At 50.4% G+C, this 20,780-nt stretch overlaps 1 protein-coding gene across 1 annotated transcript in view; it reads right to left on the bottom strand.

The window, feature by feature from the left end:
* The window catches only part of COP1 (COP1 E3 ubiquitin ligase), a 917,107-nt gene that overhangs the window by 437,040 nt on the left and 459,287 nt on the right, over nt 1–20,780 (bottom strand). The gene's annotated exons all lie outside the window — the stretch shown is intronic.

The following is a 20,780-nucleotide window of genomic DNA, read 5'->3' as shown; positions in this document are numbered from 1 at the left end:
AGTAAATCGGGGATCATGCTGCTCCAGAGCTCTGCTGAGTATCCGCTAGCGTGGCCGAAGCCACCGATGCCACCGCGGCTCCCCTCTCGTGCAAACTAGCAGTGCGGTCCGGACGCCCCCGGTCCGGGGAAGAACCAATTCGATGCCATGAGGAAGATCGATGCCGTCGCCTCGATGGGGAGGGATGCGCCGCCTGAGAAGAAGGAACGTCCTCCAGCCCCAGAAGATCCTTCGCGGCCTGCAGGGGGCGGATTTGCGCCAGCCTGTTCTGCCACCGGAATATTATACGAACGGGGTGCCCCCAGGAGTACGAAATGTTACGCTCCCGCAAGAAAGCAGTCACTGGGCGGAATTCTCTCCTCTTCTGAAGCGTAGATGCCGCCAAGTCCTGGTAGAGTTGCGGACGGTGGTCTCTGAATTGTAAGGAGGTGATGGCTCTAGCTTTCCGTAGGATACGTTCCTTCGTTTGAAAGTCATGCACACATACAAGGATGTCCGGGGGGGGCCACCCCCTCGTCTAGGCAGGCCGACCCTGTGCACCCTATCCATTTTAATTTCCTGCACGTCCTCCTCGTCCAAGATCTGCAAGAACAGGGCCTGGACATACTCTTGCAGGTCTCCAGCCTAACCGTCCCAAGGGACCGCCCTAATACGAATATTGTTTCTCCTGGAACGATTCTCCAAGTCCTCCGCGTGGGCCTGCAGGTCCAAATTCTGTTCCGTAAGGCGAAGAATATCCTGTTGTAGTTGGTGCACATCATTCGCCACACTCAAGTCGTGATCTTCCAGGGTTGCCACCCGTTCACCAATACCATCGACATCCCTCCGCACCTCCCAGAGATCCGACGCCAGCTGGGCGCGAAGCTCAGAAATGTCCTCCTTGATAGAGGCGAACAGCTCCGTCATGAAGGCCTAGGTGGCGGGCGCCTTCTCGTCCGACTGCCTAGACGAACCACTGGCCCCTGGGGAAAATGGCTGCTGCGATGACTTGGAGGCCCCGTCCTTAACCGTCCTCCCTTTGCGAGGTACATTGGACATCTCGGAGGTCCGGCTGTGCCGTGGGGCCAAGGCTATCGTACCTTCACCGGGGACGAGGAGTGCTCAGATGTAGCGGGAGAACCCACTAGGAATGCAGGCCTCCCCGCTGCCGCGCAACTGCGCCACGAGCGGCGGCCGCTTAATGGCGGCACAGAAGCTTCCCGCCAGAGTCCAAAAGTCAATGCAGGGACAGTGTCGTCCGGCAAGCAATCCCGGGTTCTTCGCCTCCGTCAATCGGGGCCACGAAGGCAGACCCCCTGCTCCAGTCACGTGTCCCCGCTGATCCTCCAAATTATGCTGCGGCCGCCGGTGAGGGGACAGCGCGGGCCAGACAGTCAGTTTGCATGGCAGAATAGGCCTCTAGTTCCGCTCACACGCCGGACCGGGGCCCACAGCGCAGGGCCAGTGCCTTCGGTTCGTAGCTGCTTCACGCCACGGGCACCACCTTAGAGTGTTAGGCTGCTTGCGGGGCCGAAGAGGACACCCCGTTTCACCAGTAGTCGCAGGTCGCCGTTGCTGCGCCGTCCAGTAATAGCCGCTCCCGGGCTCGCACAGCTCCGCTGATAGTCCGAGGTACACCCTCCACGTGGCCAGTCGCCTGTCGAGGTCCTCGGGTCCGTTGCAACAGAGCGCCCAATACTGCTTCAGTGCTTCGATAGTGCGCAACAACACTGGCAGCGGGAAGAGGGCAGGAATGATCCGCTGCTCCGCGATGCCACGCCCAGCCGGCGCCGGCTCCTCTGCACTCACAGGCCCGCCTCTCCCTCACGCAAGACCGATGCTTAGTAGGCCGGGCGATGACCCTCTCGCAATGGCGCTCTCCGGTCTCCTATGGCCTCGCCGGGGGCTTTGGACCTCTCCACTCGAAGCCAGTGGTCTCTGCGGGTATCTCAGAGTCGATTGGGACCCCGTAGGCGATGCTATACAATGCTTAGCAGGTCGGGCGCCGGAGCGACTCGAAAGCACGTCTTACTCCGACGCCATCTTGGCCACGCCCCCACTAGGCTATGTTTTGTTGTGTTTTTAAGCTATGCTATGTTTTGTTGTGCTTTGCTAGGTTTTGTTATGCTATGTGTTGTTATGTTTTTTTATGCTATGTTTTGTTTTGCTATCCTATCCTTGGTTTTGTTATGCTATGCTATGTTTAGTTTTGTTATGCTATGCTATGCTTTGTTGTGTTTTGCTATGCTATGTTTTGCTATGCTAATTTTGTATGCTATGCTTTGTTATGCTATGTTTTGTTATGCTATGCTAAGCTTTGCTTTGTTATGCTATGTTGTGTTATGATATGCTGTTTTGCTATGCTTTGCTATGCTATACTTTGTTATGTATGCTATGTTTTGTGTTTTGTTATGCTATCCTTTGTTGTGTTTTGCTATGCTATGCTTTGTTGTGTTTTGCTGTTTTGTTAAGCTATGCTTTGCTGTTTTGTTATGCTATGTTTTGTTATGCGATGCTTTGTTTTGTTATGTTATGCTATGTTTTATTATGCTATGTATTGTTATGCTATGCTATGTTTTGTTGTGTTTTATTATGCTATGCTATGTGTTGTTATGCTATGTTTTGTTATGCTATGCTAAGCTTTGTTTTGTTATGCTATGTTTTGTTTTGTTATGCTATGCTATATTTTGCTATGCGTTGCTATGCTTTGTTATGTATGCTATGTTTTGTTATGTTTTGTTGTGTTTTGTTATGCTTTGTTGTGTTTTGCTGTTTTGTTATGCTATGCTTTGTTGTGTTTTGCTGTTTTGTTTTGTTATGCTATGTTTTGTTATGTTATGCTATGTTTTGTTCTGCTATGTTTTGTTGTGTTATGCTATGCTATGTTTTGTTATACTATGCTATGTTTTGTTTTGCTATGTGTTGTATGGTATGCTATGTTTTGATGTGTTTTGTTATGCTATGCCATGCTTTGTTGCATTTTGCTATGCTAGGTTTTGTTTTGTTATGCTACATTTTGTTTTGCTATTCTATGCTTTGTTTTGTTATGCTATGCTATGTTTTGCTATCCTATGCTTTTTTTGTTATGCTATGCTATGCTGTGTTTTGGTATGCTATGCTATGTTTTGTTATGCTATGCTGGTGAGAGAGTGTGAGGGTGTGTGAGGGTGAGTGAGGTTGAGTGAGGTTGAGTGAGGTTGAGTGAGGTGGGTGAGGGTGTGTGAGGGTGAGGGTGAGTGAGGGTGAGTGAGGGTGGGTGAGGGTGGGTGTGTGAGGGGGGTGAGGGGGTTGAGGGTGTGTGTGAGGGGGGTGAGGGTGTGTGAGAGTGAGGGGGGGTGAGGGAGGGTGCGTGAGGGTCAGAGGGGGTGTGAGGGTGAGGGGATGTGAGGGATAGGGTGTGAGGGTGCGGGATGTGAGAGTGTGAGGGTGTGTGAGGGTGAGGGGGTGTGAGGGTAGTGGTGTGAGGGTGAAGGGGTGTGTGAGGGGGTGTGTGAGGGTGAGGGTGTGTGAGGGTGAGGGTGTGTGAGGGTGAGGGGGTGTGAGGGTGAGGGGGGGTGGGGGTGTGAGGGTGAGGGGGTGTGAGGGTGAGGGGTGAGGGGGTGTAGGGGTGAGGGGGAGTTAGGGTGAGGGGGAGTTAGGGTGAGGGGGAGTGAGGATGAAGGGGGTGAGGGTGTGGTGTGTGAGGGTGGAGGTGGGGTTGTGAGGGTGAGAGTGAGGGGGTGTGAGGGTGATGGGGTGTGAGGGTGATGGGGGTGAGGGGGTGGGGGTGAGGGTGTGTGGGGGTGTGTGAGGGTGAGGGTAAGAGGGCGCGTGAGGGTGAAGGTGTGAGGGTGAGGGGGAAGGTGTGAGGGTGAGAGGGAAGGGGTGAGGGGGTGTGAGGGTGAGAGGGTGTGTGAGGGTGAGAGGGTGTGTGAGGGTGAGGGGGTGTGTGAGGGTGAGGGCGGGTGAGGGGGTGTGAGAGTGAGGGGGGTGAGGGTAAGCGGGTGGGTAAGGGGGTGGGTGAGGGGGTGTGTGAGGGTATGTTTGAGGGTGAGGGTGTGTGAGGGTGAGGAGGGTGAGGGGGGGTGAGAGTATGTGAGGGTGAGGGGGTGAGAGGGTGTGAGGGTGAGGGGTTGTGTGAGGGTGTGTGTGAGGAGGTGTGTGAGGGTGTGTGTGAGGGTGTGAGGGTGTGTGAGGGGGTGTGAGGGTGAGGGGGTGTGAGGGTGAGGGTAAGGGGGTGTGAGGGTAAGGGGGTGTGAGGGTAAGGGAGTGTGAGGGTAAGGGGTGAGGGGTGGAGGGTGAGGGGGTGGAGGGTGAGGGGGTTGAGGGTGGGGGGTGTGAGGGTGAGGGTGGGTGAGGGTGTGAGGGTGAATGAGGGTGAGAGGGTTGTGAGGGTGTGTGAGGGGAGTGAGGGGGTGTGAGGGTGAGTGAGGGTGTAAGGGTGAGGAGGTGTGAGGGAGGGTGAGGGGGGTGAGGGTGTGTGAGGATGAGGGTATGAGGGTGAGTGAGGGTGATAGGGTTGTGAAGGTGAGTGGGTGTGAGGGTAAGGGGTGAGGGCCTGTGAGGGTGAGGGGGTGAAGGGTGTGAGGGTGAGTGAGGGTGTTTGAGGGTGAGTGAGGGTGTGCGAGGGTGGGTGAGGAGGTGTGAGGGTGCGTGAAGGGGTGTGAGGGAAGGTGAGGGGATGTGAGGGTGAGGGAGGGTGAGGGGGTGTGATGATGAGGGGGTGTGAGGGTAAGGGGGTGTGAGGTGAGGGTGTGTGAGGGTGAGAGAGTGTGAGGGTCTGTGAGGGTGTGTGAGGGTGAGGAGGTGTGAGGGTGTGTGAGGGTCTGAAGTAAATGGTGGCAGGGCAGACATTATAAGACAGAGAGAAACACAAATGTTAAGATAACAGTGCTCGAAGGGGTTGTGAGAAGGTGGAAATGGGATTAAAGGAGAAAGGATGAAAGTTAAGAAGGAAAGAGGCCAGAAAGGAGACACAAAGGAGTGGAGTGTGTGGCGGAAACGAACAAGTTACTTACCTTCGGTAACGCTTTTTCTGGTAGATACAATATCTGCCTGTGGATTCCTCACCTTGTGAATATCCCCCTTGCATCAGCAACATTCGGAAATTCTTTTTGTAGCTTCGCGCCGACGTGGATCCGGAAGTCACAGAGACACGGCTCCGCTCGCGACTCTGCTGACGTCACCGACGCCTATAACAGGCCCACGCCGGCGTGATGACATCAGTTCCGCCCTTTTTTCCGTACCTTCGAGGCACACGGACGGACCGATGACAGTAGACATATACACAGTATACACAGTATAGAAATCAAGGTAACACACACAGTTTGTGAAGCAAATGCAATAAAACATTTGACAATAAAATAATACATCAAAGATACTCTGGCATAGAAGAGTGGACAACGGGGAGGCGGGTGGGTCAGTGAGGAATCCACAGGCAGATATTGTATCTACCAGAAAAAGCGTTACCGAAGGTAAGTAACTTGTTCTTCTGATAGATACATCTGCCGTGTGGATTCCTCACCTTGTGAATAGAGTCCCACAGCAGTCCCCACTCCCGGAGGAGGGTGTCCACTCTTCTAGACCAAGAAATCCTGAAGGACAGAGCGCGCAAAATGACCGTCCCTCCTCACTTCGGAATCCAAGCAGTAATGCTTCGCGAAAGTGTGGAGGGAAGACCAAGTTGCCGCTCTACAAATATCCTCCACAGGCACACCTCTAGCCAACGCAGAGGTCGAAGACTTAGCTCTAGTGGAATGAGCCCTTATACCCTCTGGTGGTTCCTTGCCGGCAAAAGAGTAGCAGATCTTAATGCAGAGGACGATCCATCTCGACAAAGTCCTCTTATGGACCGCTCTTCCTTTCTTGCAGCCAGCAAAGCCAACAAAGAGCTGGTCATCCACGCGACAGTCTTTAGTCCTGTCCAAGTAAAAAGACACCGCCCTCTTGGGGTCAAGACGGCGTAACCTCTCCTCCTCCTTGGAAGGGTGTGGGGGAGGATAAAAGGTAGGGAGGGTAACAGATTGACCAAGGTGGAAAGGAGTCACCACCTTAGGCAGAAAAGCAGCCCTGGTCCTAAGAACCATTCGATCAGCATGAATGGACAGGAAAGGGGGCTTGGAACTAAGAGCTTGAAGCTCACTAACCCTCCTTGCCGAGCTTATTGCAACGAGGAAAACTGTTTTGAAAGTCAGGAGCCTCATGGGACATTTGTGAAGAGGCTCAAAAGGAGCACCCATTAAAAATGTCAAAACTAAATTCAAATCCCACTGAGGCACAATAAAAGGAATAGGAGGGAACTTATTAGTAAGGCCCTTCAAAAACCTCAAAACTATAGGAGATTTAAACAGAGAAGGCTGGTCAGGCAAACAGATAAACGCCGACAGCGCTGACAGATAACCCTTCACCGTGGCAACAGCAAGCCCCTGCTGAGCCAGAGAAAGGGCAAACTGGAGAACATCAGATAAATGGGACCTCAAAGGGTCTATGGACTTCTCCCTGCACCAAACAACAAACTTAGACCACCTATAAGAATAGATGGACTTAGCGGAGTCACGCCTGGCTGATAAAATGACATCCACCACATCGTGAGGGAGAGAAAAAGAAATCAGGTTGCCCCGTTCAATCTCCAGGCATGAAGGTGTAAGGTCTGGAGGTGGGGGTGTAGAACCGGACCCTCCATCTGAGAGAGGAGATCTGCCCTGGGAGGGAGACGGAGCGGCGGGTGAGAGGAGAGGTGGAGAAGTTCTGAGTACCACACCCTTCTTGGCCAATCCGGGGCAATCAATATGACTCGGGCCCGGTCTTGGCGAATTTTCCTCAGAACCCGAGGAATCAAGGGTATGAGAGGAAACGCGTAAAGGAGTTGCGAGCAACTGAAACGCATCCCCCAAGGCTCCTTGCATCGGATACTGGAGACTGCAGAAGGACAGGCAGTGAGCATTCTCGTGAGTGGCGAACAGTTCCACCCGAGGAGTCCCCCACATCCGAAAGATGTCGTGAACTACCTCCGGATGGAGCCTCCACTCGTGATCGGCAGAGAACTGCCGACTGAGACTGTCTGCACGAATGTTCTGAACCCCGGCCAGATGATTTGCCATCAGACAAATCTGATGGTCCTGAACCCAGGACCAGAGACGCAGAGCCTCTCTGCAGAGACACTGCGACCCTACTCCTCCCCGTTTGTTGATGTACCACATCGCGGTCGTGTTGTCCGTCAGGACCTGAACTGACCGCCCGCGAAGGGAAGGGAGGAAGGCCTTGAGCGCAAGACGTATTGCCCGCAATTCTAGAAGGTTGATGTGAAGCAACCTTTCCTCTGGAGACCAAAGACCTTTGACCTCCAGGTCCCCCAGATGAGCACCCCAACCGAGAGTGGACGCATCCGTTATCACTGTGGCCACCGATGGAGGAATCTGAAAAGGCTTCCCTTGAGACAGATTGCCTTCCACACTCCACCAAGACAGATCCGCTGCAGTTTCTCCGGAGATCTTCACCGACTCCCTGAGATCTCCTTTGTGCTGATACCACTGCCTGCGGAGGCACCACTGGAGCGCCCTCATATGCCAGCGTGCATGGTTGACCAACAGGATGCATGAAGCCATCAGACCGAGCAGGCGAAGGACCTTCAGGACTGGAACAACTGCTCCAAAACAAAGGAATCATCTCCTGTATGTCGCGAATCCTTTGAGGGGGAGGGAATGCACGACACACAGTAGTGTCCAGTACCGCACCTATGAACAGGTTGCGCTGGGAGGGCACCAGGTGAGACTTGGGTACATTTATCGAAAAACCCAACCTGTGTAACAACTGAGTCGTCTCTTGCAGATGATGGAGCACCTTCTCTGGCGACTCCGCTTTGATCAGCCAGTCGTCTAGATACGGAAACACATGTATCCCCGTTCTCCTGAGATGAGCTGCCACCACTGCCATCACCTTGGTGAAGACTCGAGGCGCAGTAGTAAGACCAAATGCAAGGACCACAAACTGGTAGTGTTGTGACCCAACCGTAAAACGGAGATACTTTCTGTGCGACTTCAAGATGGGAATATGAAAATACGCATCCTGCAAGTCGATCGACACCATCCAGTCTTCTTCCAGCAGCGCTTGAAGAACCTGCGCTAGAGTGAGCATCTTGAACTTTTCCTGTTTCAGGTAAAGGTTCAAAATCCTGAGATCCAGGATTGGCCGAAGCCTGCCATCTTTCTTGGGGATCAGGAAATACCGGGAGTAGCACACCTGACCCCTTTCCTGCTCTGGAAACAACTCTATTGCACCTTTTTTGAACAGAGCCAGGACTTCTTCCTGCAAGCGAAGCAGGTGGTCCTCCGAACAATAACCCTGGCAAGGAGGGTAATTGGGAGGGAATTCCTGGAAAGGAAGTGCATACCCATTCTCTACAAGATTGAGAACCCAAAGATCCGATGTTATTAATTCCCAATCTTGTAGAAAATGAGTAAGCCGACCCCCCACTGGGCCCACATGATCCGGAATGGCGGATCTAGGGCTGCTTTGCTGCATAGGCCGGGGGTTGGGAAGGAGAGGAGGAGGAGGAGGAGGATTGACGACCTCTAGGGCGGGATCTTTGCCTGCCCCTGTATGACTTGTACAGCGTATTCTGCTGCTGCTGAGGCTGCTGCTAGGATGGTCTGTAAGAGCGAAAGGAAGATCTTCCGAACCCCCTGAAGCGTCTACCAGAGGTACCTCTGGACTGAAGACCCAAAGATTTTGCAGTGGCCCTACTGTCCTTAAAATGCTCCAAAGCAGCATCAGCCTTCTTGCCAAACAATCCTGAGCCATCAAAAGGCAAGTCCAACAAAGCAGACTGGACGTCCGCAGAGAACTACGATGATTTAAGCCAGGCAGCCCTCCTGGTGGCCACGGAGGAGCCCATGACCCTTGCCACCGAATCAGCAGTGTCCAGACCACTCTGAATCACCTGTCTCACAGCTGCTTGAGTGTCTGATATCACTTCCTGAAAATCCTTCCTGTCATCCTCAGGAATTTTCGGAATCAGCTGCTTGACAGTATCCATCAAGGCATGGATATACCTCCCCATCAGACATGTTGCGTTGGTTGACTTTAACGCCATACTGGCTGATGAGAAAACCTTCCTGGCACTCTGATCTTGCTTTCTGGATTCCTTATCCCCAGGAACCTGTGGGAAAGCACCAGCAGATTTTTTTGAGCAAGCAGCCTGCACCACCAAACTCTCAGGCAAGGGATGAATTGACAAAAACGCAGGGTCCTCAGGTGCCACTCTGTATCTCCTCGCAACTGTTCTTGAAACTGCAGGAGCAGATAAAGGCTTCTTCCAAACCTCATAGATGGGCTCAGATAAGGCCTCGCTGAAGGGTAACACAGGTTCAACTACTGACGAGGGTGAATGAAGAACCTCAGTTAAAATATTAGGTTTATAATCAGCAGTGGGCAGAGTAATATTCAACAGACTCGCTGCTTTTTTTATAACGGTGTGATAAGGCACCACATCCTTTGAAGGTACATTTGACACTGAAGCCAACTCCCACTCAGGCGACAGTTCAAGCCCACTGGCCTCACACAAATCTTCAAAAGGATCTTCAGAATCCTGTAACTCCCCTTCTTCAGTATCCGAATATTGATACCTTTCCTCTTCCAGAAGTCTCTGGGCCTTTCTCCGAGACCTTTCCTTCACAGCAGAAGCCAACGGGTTCGGAAACGACTCCGACGGGGTCGGTACCGGCGTCGAACCCGACGTCGGACGAGGCTTCTCAACACGAGGTCGGGCAGAATCCTGCCTCGGAGTCGTAGGCATCGGCGTCGATGTGACTGGCGTCGACGGAGTCGGCGTCGAGCGCTTCGGCGTCGACGACACCAGAGGTGTCGGAAAATGCCAATGCGGTGGTATAGCCGGCATAAAAGGCATGAAGGGCGCAGGGGCGTAAGCCTGGGGAACACCCAAGTTGAATGCCATAGGACCCGTGGGACCAACAGGTGCACCAGACGGGAACATTGCCCTAGAATAGACACCAAACATGGCGTTCAGGAACTGAGAAGGATCCTGACCTGGAGCTGGAAACTCGGGATATGGATCTCTGGGTCGTTCCTGAGGAGGCGGAGTCGAAACGACGTCGACCTCTTCACCGAGTCCAGGAACCGGGGTCGACGAACCCGCAGACACCGGAACCTTGACTTCACCAGCCCCCTGCTCCTCACCTTCATCCTCCTGACCAGAAGGATTGGAGGGAACTGGAGAATGGACCTGCTTCTGAGATTCGGGTGAATCCGGATGTGAAGCCTCACCAACAGAGTTATGTTCCGACTCCGAAACCTCCACTTCCTTACTCAGAAGTTTGACCTGGGACTTCAGTCTTGAACTAGAGTCCTTTCCGGAGTGATGACGTGACTCATGGCTCCTCTTCTTGTGTTTCTTCCTCGAACACTTCGAAGCGTGAGCCGAAGACGACTCCGAGCGTGACCTCGATCGAGACCTCGACCGACGAGTTTGAGACTTCGAAGACTTCTTAACCTTCTTATTTTTAAGTTTAGCCACAAGGAGTTTCGCCTCTCTTTCTCTTAGCGCCTTCGGAGTCATCTTCTTGCAGCAAGGACAGTCCTCGACGTCATGGTCGGAACTTAAACACCAAACACAGCATTCATGAGGATCGGTGATAGACATAGTCTTGCCACATTCGCCGCAAGCCTTAAAACCAGTCTTCTTCGACATTTCGAAGAATATAAAGATTAACAGAATAACAGGATAATAGTAACAAAGTTACTGTAAAGCTACAGTACGATCCCTGAAAACCGTTAGCGTCGACGACGCGGAAAAAAGGGAACTGATGTCATCACGCCGGCGTGGGCCTGTTATAGGCGTCAGTGACGTCAGCGGAGTTGCGAGCGGAGCCGTGTCTCTGTGACGTCCGGATCCACGTCGGCGCAAAGCTACAAAAAGAATTTCCGAATGTTGCTGACGCAAGCGGGATATTCACAAGGTGAGGAATCCACACGGCAGATGTATCTATCAGAAAGGGAAAAGCAGAAAAGAATGAAGATGGATCCGAGAGGGTACAAGTAGGGTCACATGTGGGAGAAGGAAGACTCGTTAGGAGAGTGTGATGAAGCTCTCGGCATTGCTGTGGCGGGGCGGGGGAGCGCATTCCTTTGAAGTCTGATTCGGCTTGTGGTGTGTTTGTGCACGCGCCTGGCTCACATGAACTGTACCCAATCCGCAGCAGTTTGGGTAGACTTTTGAAAGCCTCAATATAATCTCGACACAAACAAGCATTGCTAAAGCAATGCTGTAGGTCGAGACCTAAAAAAGGGATAGTTGACAAGTTAAATATGCCTTTCACTAATGCATGCAATATAGTCACTCATGGAGCATTATAAATATCACTATATGCAGGACCAGCTTCAAATTAAGGAAACGTTTTGATGTTTTCTTCACAACGCAGTCAGGTATTTCATTTTTACTAGTCTACTGTGGTGAAGGAAGCGTCAACAAGAGCTAAGGTTTTGATTTAAAAAGTATCTCTTGACATGTGAGCCGAACCTTCTACCAGTTCATTTGGAGGCGAGGAGGTCAAGTTTTTTTATAGGGGTGCCTGGCCCCTTTATGCCCCTGTGGCTATGACTTGGGGAGGGGGAGTAAGTAATAAAAATAAAGACTGCAGGCGTGTTCTGAATACCAAGATATGCACTGCAATGGGGTGCTAAATTTTTTTTTTTTTTTTTTAAACAGAAAAAGTAGTTCCATGACGTCAGCAGTGGAACGCTACACCCTAGCCAACGAAAAGCAAGTGAAAATAATATATACCCCAGGGAAGGGATAAACACAGAATATAGAGGAAGCCACCAGTACAAAACAAATAACTGAGAATGTCAAGGAAGCAGAATCATCATGAGCATATGATACTCTCAGCGATAGACAGCTGGAGCGGTCTGTAGCAATACAATAACAAGCATTGGCAAAGCCAAGAGGTCTCGCCTTTGGGACCTTATAAGTGTTTAGCTAGAACTATTGGCATTGCTAATGTGTTTAAGCTATGTTGTCAAGTAGTGTGACTTGTGTGCAGCATATTGCAAAGTTATGACAAAAAAAGCGTTATGAGCATAACTGAACGAACTTATTAAAAAAATAAGTAATATAAAAAATATTTCGTTTTTTATTTATTTTTGGGGGAATGCGGGCAAATTTTTTCTGCTTGTTCTAATGGTTGCTGTAGTTTTTTTGTTCGTTTTGGGTATTGGGAGATATAAACAACGGGAGGATAGAGGTTAAGAAACAGTATGTGAAATAATTTGAGTAGCGAATGGATATTAGAGGCGGATTAACAGATGCCAGAATTTGAGGGCACTCTGGAGCTATAGCAATGGCTGAAGTATGGAATATACAGTTAAGTAGCATAACACTTAATGTCCATTGTCTTCCACATGGTGCTTTGAAAAGGGTCATGTTTTGTAATGTTAATTAAAAATCTGGAGAACAACCGAACCCTTGCACCACGCTGTTCTAGAAACATCCCCTTGTGCTTCAGATGCTCCTGCTGCAATAAAAAAGTTCTCTCTAAATTACTCCTCCGTGCCTGAGAGATTGATCTGAGCTTGACCGGGTCTATACAAAACGCACAGGGGTTGTGGAGTGTGAGAAGCCGGGGCACTCGTGTGTGTACAGAGTGTGGGTAATTAGGGGTACACTTAAAGGATGAGGTGGTATGAGACGCATGGATGAGGTGGTATGAGACGCATGGAAGGACAGCCAATGTGGGCGGGGTGGCTTGGGAGCGTGAGCCATGCATGTAGACGCATGTTGCAGAGAGCTTGCACTCACGTGGTCTGTGGGTGACTTCAGTCTCCGTAACCAAGTGCGGAGTGTAGCCCAGCACCTCTCCGAGATGATGCTCCTTAGCCTGCCTCACGCGTGCCCTTCATGCTGCACAGCACCCTCATGTTGTTAGCTGGTAGCAGCCCTGCAACAAATAACACCTACAAACTTAAAACGCCCAGTGCTGGTCTGGGTCTCCGAAGAGAGGCACCGGCTTTAGGAAAGCAGGTGGCCCTCTCTCTAGATCAAAAACTAAATCTAATATTTTAACTGAACGTATGTATCTATCTGTGCCTAGTGGAAGAACCTCGGGCGGGGGGGTGTTAGTTGTGTATGTGTTTATCTTGTGAGTGTGCATATATCAGACATGTCTGTAGGTAAGACTGTGTACTTCTGGATGTACCCATGTATGATGTGGGTTAGAGCCTATATAATATATATATAAATATATGTGTATATATTTTCATGTATGAATGCATCCATATATATGATGTATGTTGCCTGTGTGCACGTACATGTATGTGTATTAGTTTGTTTCAGTGTGCCTAAAGGCAGCTTCAGACCCAGTGACTAGCACACACATCACAGAGTCAGCGCCAGCGCCAGGAGCACAGCTTCTAGGTGCCTTTCACTAAGATGCAATCAAAACATATGAACAAGCTATAAACTTTAAAATCAAGTCACATCACAAACATATCTATTTAATACAATACGGTATGAAATAAAGAAGACCGGTGGGGGTATAACTGGCTGAGACAACATGTGACTGACACCCAGTGAGTGAATGCGGGTGAGTGAAGGTATGTGTTAATAGTCTGCGGTGACTGTGTGTATTAGTGAAAAGGTTGAAAGGCTGAATAAGTGGTGCACGGCCGAAAGGGATTCGTAAATAGAGTGGTGACGGTGACCATTTCAGAGAATGGGTGAACGATTCACTGTGGCTGAAAGAGTTAATAAATGAGGGAATGAGTAAAAGGCAGGGACTGGGGACTTCGAGATTTCCAGCGTCGCTCACTGCAAACTGACTTCCAGGCACGTTGTGACTGTATTGATTGTGGTTTCTGTTCTACTGAAAGATAGGGGCTATGCATGTAAAGCATCTGCAGTTCCTGGTCAGGGTGTGTGTTATTACCCATTTGGACAGTCTTCTTGTTATCTACTTCGAAGGATAACGGGTCAAGATATAGTGTACAACCAAGATGCAAGAAGCCCAACTCAACTGTAACCCCCCCCCCTTTTTTGCATTACTCTGTACTGTTTATATCCTCTGATATGCACATTTTATAATAAAAACTTTTTTGAGATAAAATATAAAAAAAAAAATTTAAAAAAAAATCCCCACTGTTGCAATAAAACCGACAAATATCTTATAACAAGCATTTACAATGCAACGGTCTCGCCTTTACAAAAGTTAGAGCTATTGGCATTGTAAATGACAAACATTTTATTTATGTGTTAAATCAATGGCATTGTCATTTACAATGCCAATAGCTTAACACAGAGCCACACACACACACACACAGAGCCACACACACACACAGAGCCACACACACACACACACAGAGCCACACACACACACACACACACACAGAGCCACACACACACACACACACACAGAGCCACACATATGGTGTAGTAAATTCACCCAGGCTGTGATTCTATCCAGCCATAGGATTTTGGGAGTCAAGACCGCTTGCTCCGGGGGAAGAGGTAATTCATTAGAGAAGATTCCTGGGCCACCTCATGTTTGCCTGCCTCAATTCTACTCTAATTGGGGCTTGGGACGCTGTGCGGGAGAGGTGGCACACCCGCTAGGCCACTGTTCTAACTTGGGACCCTTCTCGCCCTGGTCCCCTTTCAGCCGCCGCACAGGGAAGGTCAAACCTGGCGGGCAGTCTCACCTGCTGCTAAAGGTGTCTGGGTTGCCCCTGTAATCACCAGAAATTTCACTTCTGGCCCCAAGTAGCGCCCTTGTGCTCAATGAGCGTGGCCTGCCCCCTTCAGCCCTGCCACCCCAGCCCAACCCACGCCTGCGCTGGTATGTATTCCTTGGCAGGATCCGAATGCCATTAATAATGATCTTGCCAACAGCAATGCTATATACCACCAATACCAGACTTAAATACCGTTCATATATACATATTTTGAGCAACCCTGAAAACAGCCTTCGCCTCTACAGAAAACGATTTCATGAGGCAGCTCTACACCCTCCCAGCAGACTGCACAATATCGATCTTCAGCATGCAGCCAGGGGAGATAGAGTGAAGCATGAATCCGGGGGCATCCTCAAGCTGTCCGGCTCTACCCCCACGAGAAACCATGGATAGTTAGCCCCCCGCATCCGTAATGCTCCGGCCCAAGCAGTGGGCGGAGCCTGCATTCACCTGGGGCGGACACCAAGGACCAGCCGAGTAGGTCAAGGGGCTGTAGCGCATCTCCCGATGTCCCTCCCTCCCCTCGGCATCCGCGGTCTGCACGGGGCGGAACCACGAGTTTGGCCCCACTGAGGGTTACAGCAACAAGTTAGGAGCACTAAGAAAAGTACAGAGCTGGTCCCTCGATCATGCTCATCCACTCACACCTGTGGAAACCCTGTTCCTTTACCTTCCCCCCTGCAAGAGAAAGGCTAATCTAGGCATGGCATTAGGATCCGAGCCAGAAAGTGGCCAACTGGTGATTGCCGCATCCCGCCGACACGGAGCCGGAGGTAGCTACTGTCCGACGATTCATGGGGGATTAACTCCTGCCCCCTCCCTGAGCCCACGCCTGCATCAGTCCCCTCACCAGCAACAGCGGCGACCCTGGGGTCTGAGTCGGGTCGGTCCTACAACTATTTATGGGCCTGACAAAATAAAATCACACTCCCCGGTCATCCTTAAGGCAAAAGCCCTCGCGAACATCTGCAGTGGCGACCCTAGGGCCCACGTCCGGCGCTTACAACTAGCTAATGGCCTGCCTACAATGTAAATCCCCACTCCACGGACACCATGTTGGTGAAGGCCCAGCGGCCCAGGGAACCCAGGGTCCCGGGACGGGTACCGCCGTCGACTACAAAATGCTCTGTGCCATATTTAATTAAATCCCCACACCACGGTCACCACGCGACCAGCAATAGAGGCAGCCCCGCTGCTCTCCCGCGAGAGAAGAAGCATCATAGTGGGAGCGCGGGACTGCGCTTCAGGGCCTGGGCGGCGTTCAGGAGGCTCAGGCTAGGCTGGCGGCGGTGGCTGGGCTGGCGCTGCTGGTCCTCATGCTGCTGCTGCCGGCGGCGGGGCGGGCGAGCTGCGCGCCTCCCATTGCCACATTTTGCGAGGCAGCAGTGGAAGCCTTCTCTGCCTCGGCCGGGGAAGGGGGAGGAGGAGCCGGCGGAAGGCGGGCACACACAGATCCCAGCAGCAGCTGCAGCCAGGGAGCACACCGGCCAGGACGGGAGGAGGAGAGCCCAGGAGAAAGGAGAGGAGAGAGGTGAGAAGAGGGGTGGGGGAAGAGGAGGCGACGAGGATGAGGTAAACACGAAGGAACTAAGCCACGTCCTTTTCAGACTGGGGGGGCGTGTTTTTCTTTCTCCCCTCTTCTTCATTGGCTGGAATGTAAACAACTGGCGTGTTTTTGACTTGCTCGAGTTGATGGTATCCCTTGTTCAAATCAAGACGGGAGAGCATTTTGACTACCTGCAAACCTGGGGTGCCGCTCGCTTAGAGGTCTCTGTTCGTGTCCAGGACTTTGCCTGCAAACCGCTACAGGAGTAGCCAACTGCCATCATAAATTGCTTACTTTGCCCAAGGAGGAAGGAGTTTCACCAGCGCGGCCGCAGAGGAGGTGAGAGGCGCGGCCCCGGGACTGCGAGGTACAGCGTAATCACCATCAGCTGTTTCCTCTTCCCGCGTGGGCCGCGCCCCCTCCCAGTGCCCCGCCCTCACTGAAGGTGTTCATAACCTCTCGCGGCCCCCGCTTCGCGGGAGCCGCTCGCTTAGAGGTCTCTGTTCGTGTCCAGGACTTTGCCTGCAAACCGCTACAGGAGTAGCCAACTGCCATCATAAATTGCTTACTTTGCCCAAGGAGGAAGGAGTTTCACCAGCGCGGCCGCAGAGGAGGTGAGAGGCGCGGCCCCAGGACTGCGAGGTACAGCGTAATCACCATCAGCTGTTTCCTCTTCCCGCGTGGGCCGCGCCCCCTCCCAGTGCCCCGCCCCCGTTCACCTCTTACCATCTTAAGCAAGGACGCCAACGCGCATCGCGGGACGCGCGCGGGTCGACGCCCGGGCGAAGCCCGGGCCAAGGGCGGGCCCGTTTAAGCCAGGGCAAGTCTGGTCTGGGCCAACTCCCTTTAATCTTCATTTGCCCATTGATAATTACATTACATCCTATATTGGGTGCACTTTACCATCATATCGACTATTTATCAATCGACTTGCACTACAGAGCCAATATGACCACCAGGGCCATGAGGAATAAGACGGCTCAAGGAGTGGGCCAAGTAACTGGTCCAATTGATCAATTCATTACAAAAGCAAATGATGCTATCAACCAGGGGATTGTATTGCTTGAAAGACGTGTTTCCCAGGACCTTGCTGCAGCACGAAGATCCTCTATGGGCCTTCTGGCTTTAGCCAAAACACCTATCCACCAGGAAACCAACGTCCCATTACTGCAAGAAATTTGTGCAGAACTTCACACTATCCCAATGAGCGTTGACTTATCTGTCACTCATCTATCCCTAGGGGAAACCTCTATGGATGACTTGGAGAAAACACCTACCCTGGTGATTAGCCCCACCCAAATCACTCCGTTAACTTTGACAGAGTCGCAACCTTTGATAGTGCCGCCATCATTAGTAGTAGCTTCCCCCACAAAAATTGAGAAGGCGCCTAGGGAGGGTGCCATTCCCAAACAAGTTAGCACAAGGCCAAAGACTAAGCAGCACTGTCCATCGAAGTGTACCAGGTCTAAAAAATCCCCTCGCACCAACTTCCAAAATAATACAAGACACTCTTTGCCTGCTAACGTGGATGACTCCTTTGTTCTGGCCGCATCGTCGGATGAGGCCCATAGGAATCATGATACTGCTAATGTTAACTATTCTGAGCTTAACGCACAAGTGTTCGACTTAATCAAGGACCTCATAAAAACCCAACTACTTCCAATAGAGCGAACTTTAAACAATATTGAGAAGCAGATTGCTAGATTAATCAACTACACTAGCCATCTTAAACCACCTACCACCACCCCAGCTCCACTAGTCCCTACGACTGTCAATCATCTCAAGGCAGTCACTGCACAGAAATCTGCACCCCAACCCACAATACAAAAAACCTCCCTACCCATAGGAAAAAACACCAAAACCCCAACCATTGCACAAGCGACTCCTACAGGCACTAAGGGCACCACCAAACAAGTACAAGGAAAGCCAGTAACAACTGCTGACCCCACTAGAACGAACTCAAAACCCCCTCCGCCTAAACCCTCGGCTACCCAACAGGCTGCTGATGCACCCAGCAAACCAATTAGTTCAAAGAGGCCTGTCCATCTTTCCCCAGAGGCAAGCCCCTATACTGTGATTCTCACGGGGGTACCAGAACTGGAAGAACATATGAGTGAATCCACCTGGTCACTGAAAAATAAAGTTATGCAGTGGTTGCAGATCAATAGACCCCTTCCTTCACATTGTAAAAGTAGACTCTCCATGGTACGAAGAGTCCCTTGGTTTGGGGAAACAAGGAAGAGAATAAAGGGGGACTGTATTATTATCAATTTTGACATCCCAGAGACAGTCAGTTACATATGTTCCTGGTCAACCTTGGAGAGAAAGGGAAGTATAGACACTAATCGTTTGTCCTTCTTCTATCCACCGAGGTTTCCCCGAGAACAAGACTTTCCACCAAGTTGGGACCAATCCCCAGGCTGGAGCTGGACTCAAGTTGAAACACGTAATAGGAGCAGGGACTGGGATCATTATCCCTGGAACCCAAGAAGAGAACAACCATATGCAGAGGGGTGGAGAGGGGCTCCAACTAGTAACTACTTTTCAACCCTAGAAATGGTTGACTGACCATTAAATAACCAACTACTTTCAAATAACAAGCTCATAACCCCCCCGTCTCCTGATAGCCTAGGGAAATCTCCAAGGAAACATGAGGAATTTGTTTCAGCTCAACCCATTGTAGATCCCTCTAATTCGGCCCCATCACACGGCTCTCCTGGGCCGGGAAGTGCACAAACTGATGACTCTCAGGCTCCCCTTCTACCATTAACCTCTGACTTGAATCTTTCACACTGCCCTTCAACGCATCATGTTGACGATCAATATATCTCAATTCTATCTTGGAACATAGCTGGTCTTTCAAATAAAATAAAGGACCCAACCTTCCTGAACTACCTAAATACTTTTGACATCTTAGCGTTCCAGGAATGTTGGGACCTGGCACCTATAAACCTGGACGGCTATAGCACACACTTCACCCCATCCATCCAGTCATGCAGAGGTAGGCCCTCGGGAGGTCTTTGCTTGTACGTTTCAAACAGACTAAACGTATCATTAGAACGCGTTGACCTCCCTCCAACCGATTCCAGCTCAAAGTCTTTTGGCCGTTTATTACAGGCCTTTAAAGTGTCCGGGAAAGAGGTAGTCAGTTCTCTCATTATAAATCTATATAACAGCGTACAGAGAGATGACCAATCAAAATTTATAGAGTTTCTTTCCAAACTCATAAAGAAGGGCATGGGAGGGTCTTGCTTAGACAGACGCTTGATCATACTAGGTGATTTTAATTGTCATCTATGCCCATATAGTGGAACCAGGGCTTGTGATCAAAGAGCCCCAAATGGAGAACATACTACCCATTTCGAACATTCAATCATGGGATCCCAACTGAACAATCTATTACATGAATGGGATCTGGGCTTTTTTAACGATTTAACAGTGCCCCCTACTGAATTCCTACCCACATTTCATGGAAGGGGATCGCTCACGACAATAGATTTTTTCCTCTTGTCTCACAGTCATCATGGCGACGCCCTAGAATTCAACAGAGAGGAGCTGGTTCTGAGCGATCACTACCCCATCAGTGTCAAAATATATTCCCCCTGCAGTGGTACTAAGTCTAGGAGCAATATAGAAAATCTTTTCTCACATACCATTTCTCTTTCATCAAGAATCGGATACACTATAAAATGGGCAAAAATTGACACCTCAAAATTTCTTGAAAATCTGATCAAAACTGTCCCTGATCTTTTTCGGACTTGCTTAGAACACCCTCCCAACCCACAAGAAATTATACCCGCCTTTGACCAAATTGCTTTGCAAATTAGAAAAAACTTGACTAGAACCAATAACAAAAGCAATGCTTCTAAGAGCCATGGTTGGTTTGACCACGAGTGTTCAAACACTCATAACATCCTGAAGGCCACCCTCAACAAAACTCCAAAAAACCAGGTGGAAATTAGATCCGCCCGTGCCACTTACAAACGGGCAATTAAGACCAGAAAAAAGGAACTGAAAACTGCGGCCTGGGAAGCTCTGCTGAAAGCTAGCACCTTAAGAGACAATACGGCCTTTTGGAGGGAGGTCAACGCACCCTTTTTTAACGACCGGTCAACTGACCGCATAGAAATTGCCATCACGGAAGAAGTTTGGATAAATCACTTTACCGAACTATATAAACGAGATGACCGGATTGAACCACTTAACCCTGTAACTCAATCAATGGAGAGTAATGAGTCGCAAACCAACAACTCGGAGCCGTTCCCACTATCCATCTACTTTAATTACTCTGATGTGGAACTGGCTATCCTTGAGAGTTCTAATGCCAAAGCGCCTGGCCCAGATGGAATCCCTATAGACCTGTTTAAAGATAAGATTCAACTATGGGCACCTATCCTTACAAACGTTCTCAACTCTTATGCCCGTAAAGGATTCCCTGCAACATGGCAAGAAGCGATCATTATACCCATCTTCAAAAAAGGTGAAAGAACGGACCCAAAATGCTATAGACCTATTTCCTTATTGGACTCCATGATGA

This window comes from Lissotriton vulgaris, chromosome 1_1 (genome assembly GCF_964263255.1).
Source record: "Lissotriton vulgaris chromosome 1_1, aLisVul1.2, whole genome shotgun sequence".
Classification (NCBI taxonomy): Eukaryota; Metazoa; Chordata; class Amphibia; order Caudata; family Salamandridae; genus Lissotriton; species Lissotriton vulgaris.
This window is presented reverse-complemented; position numbering and strand designations above follow the sequence as displayed.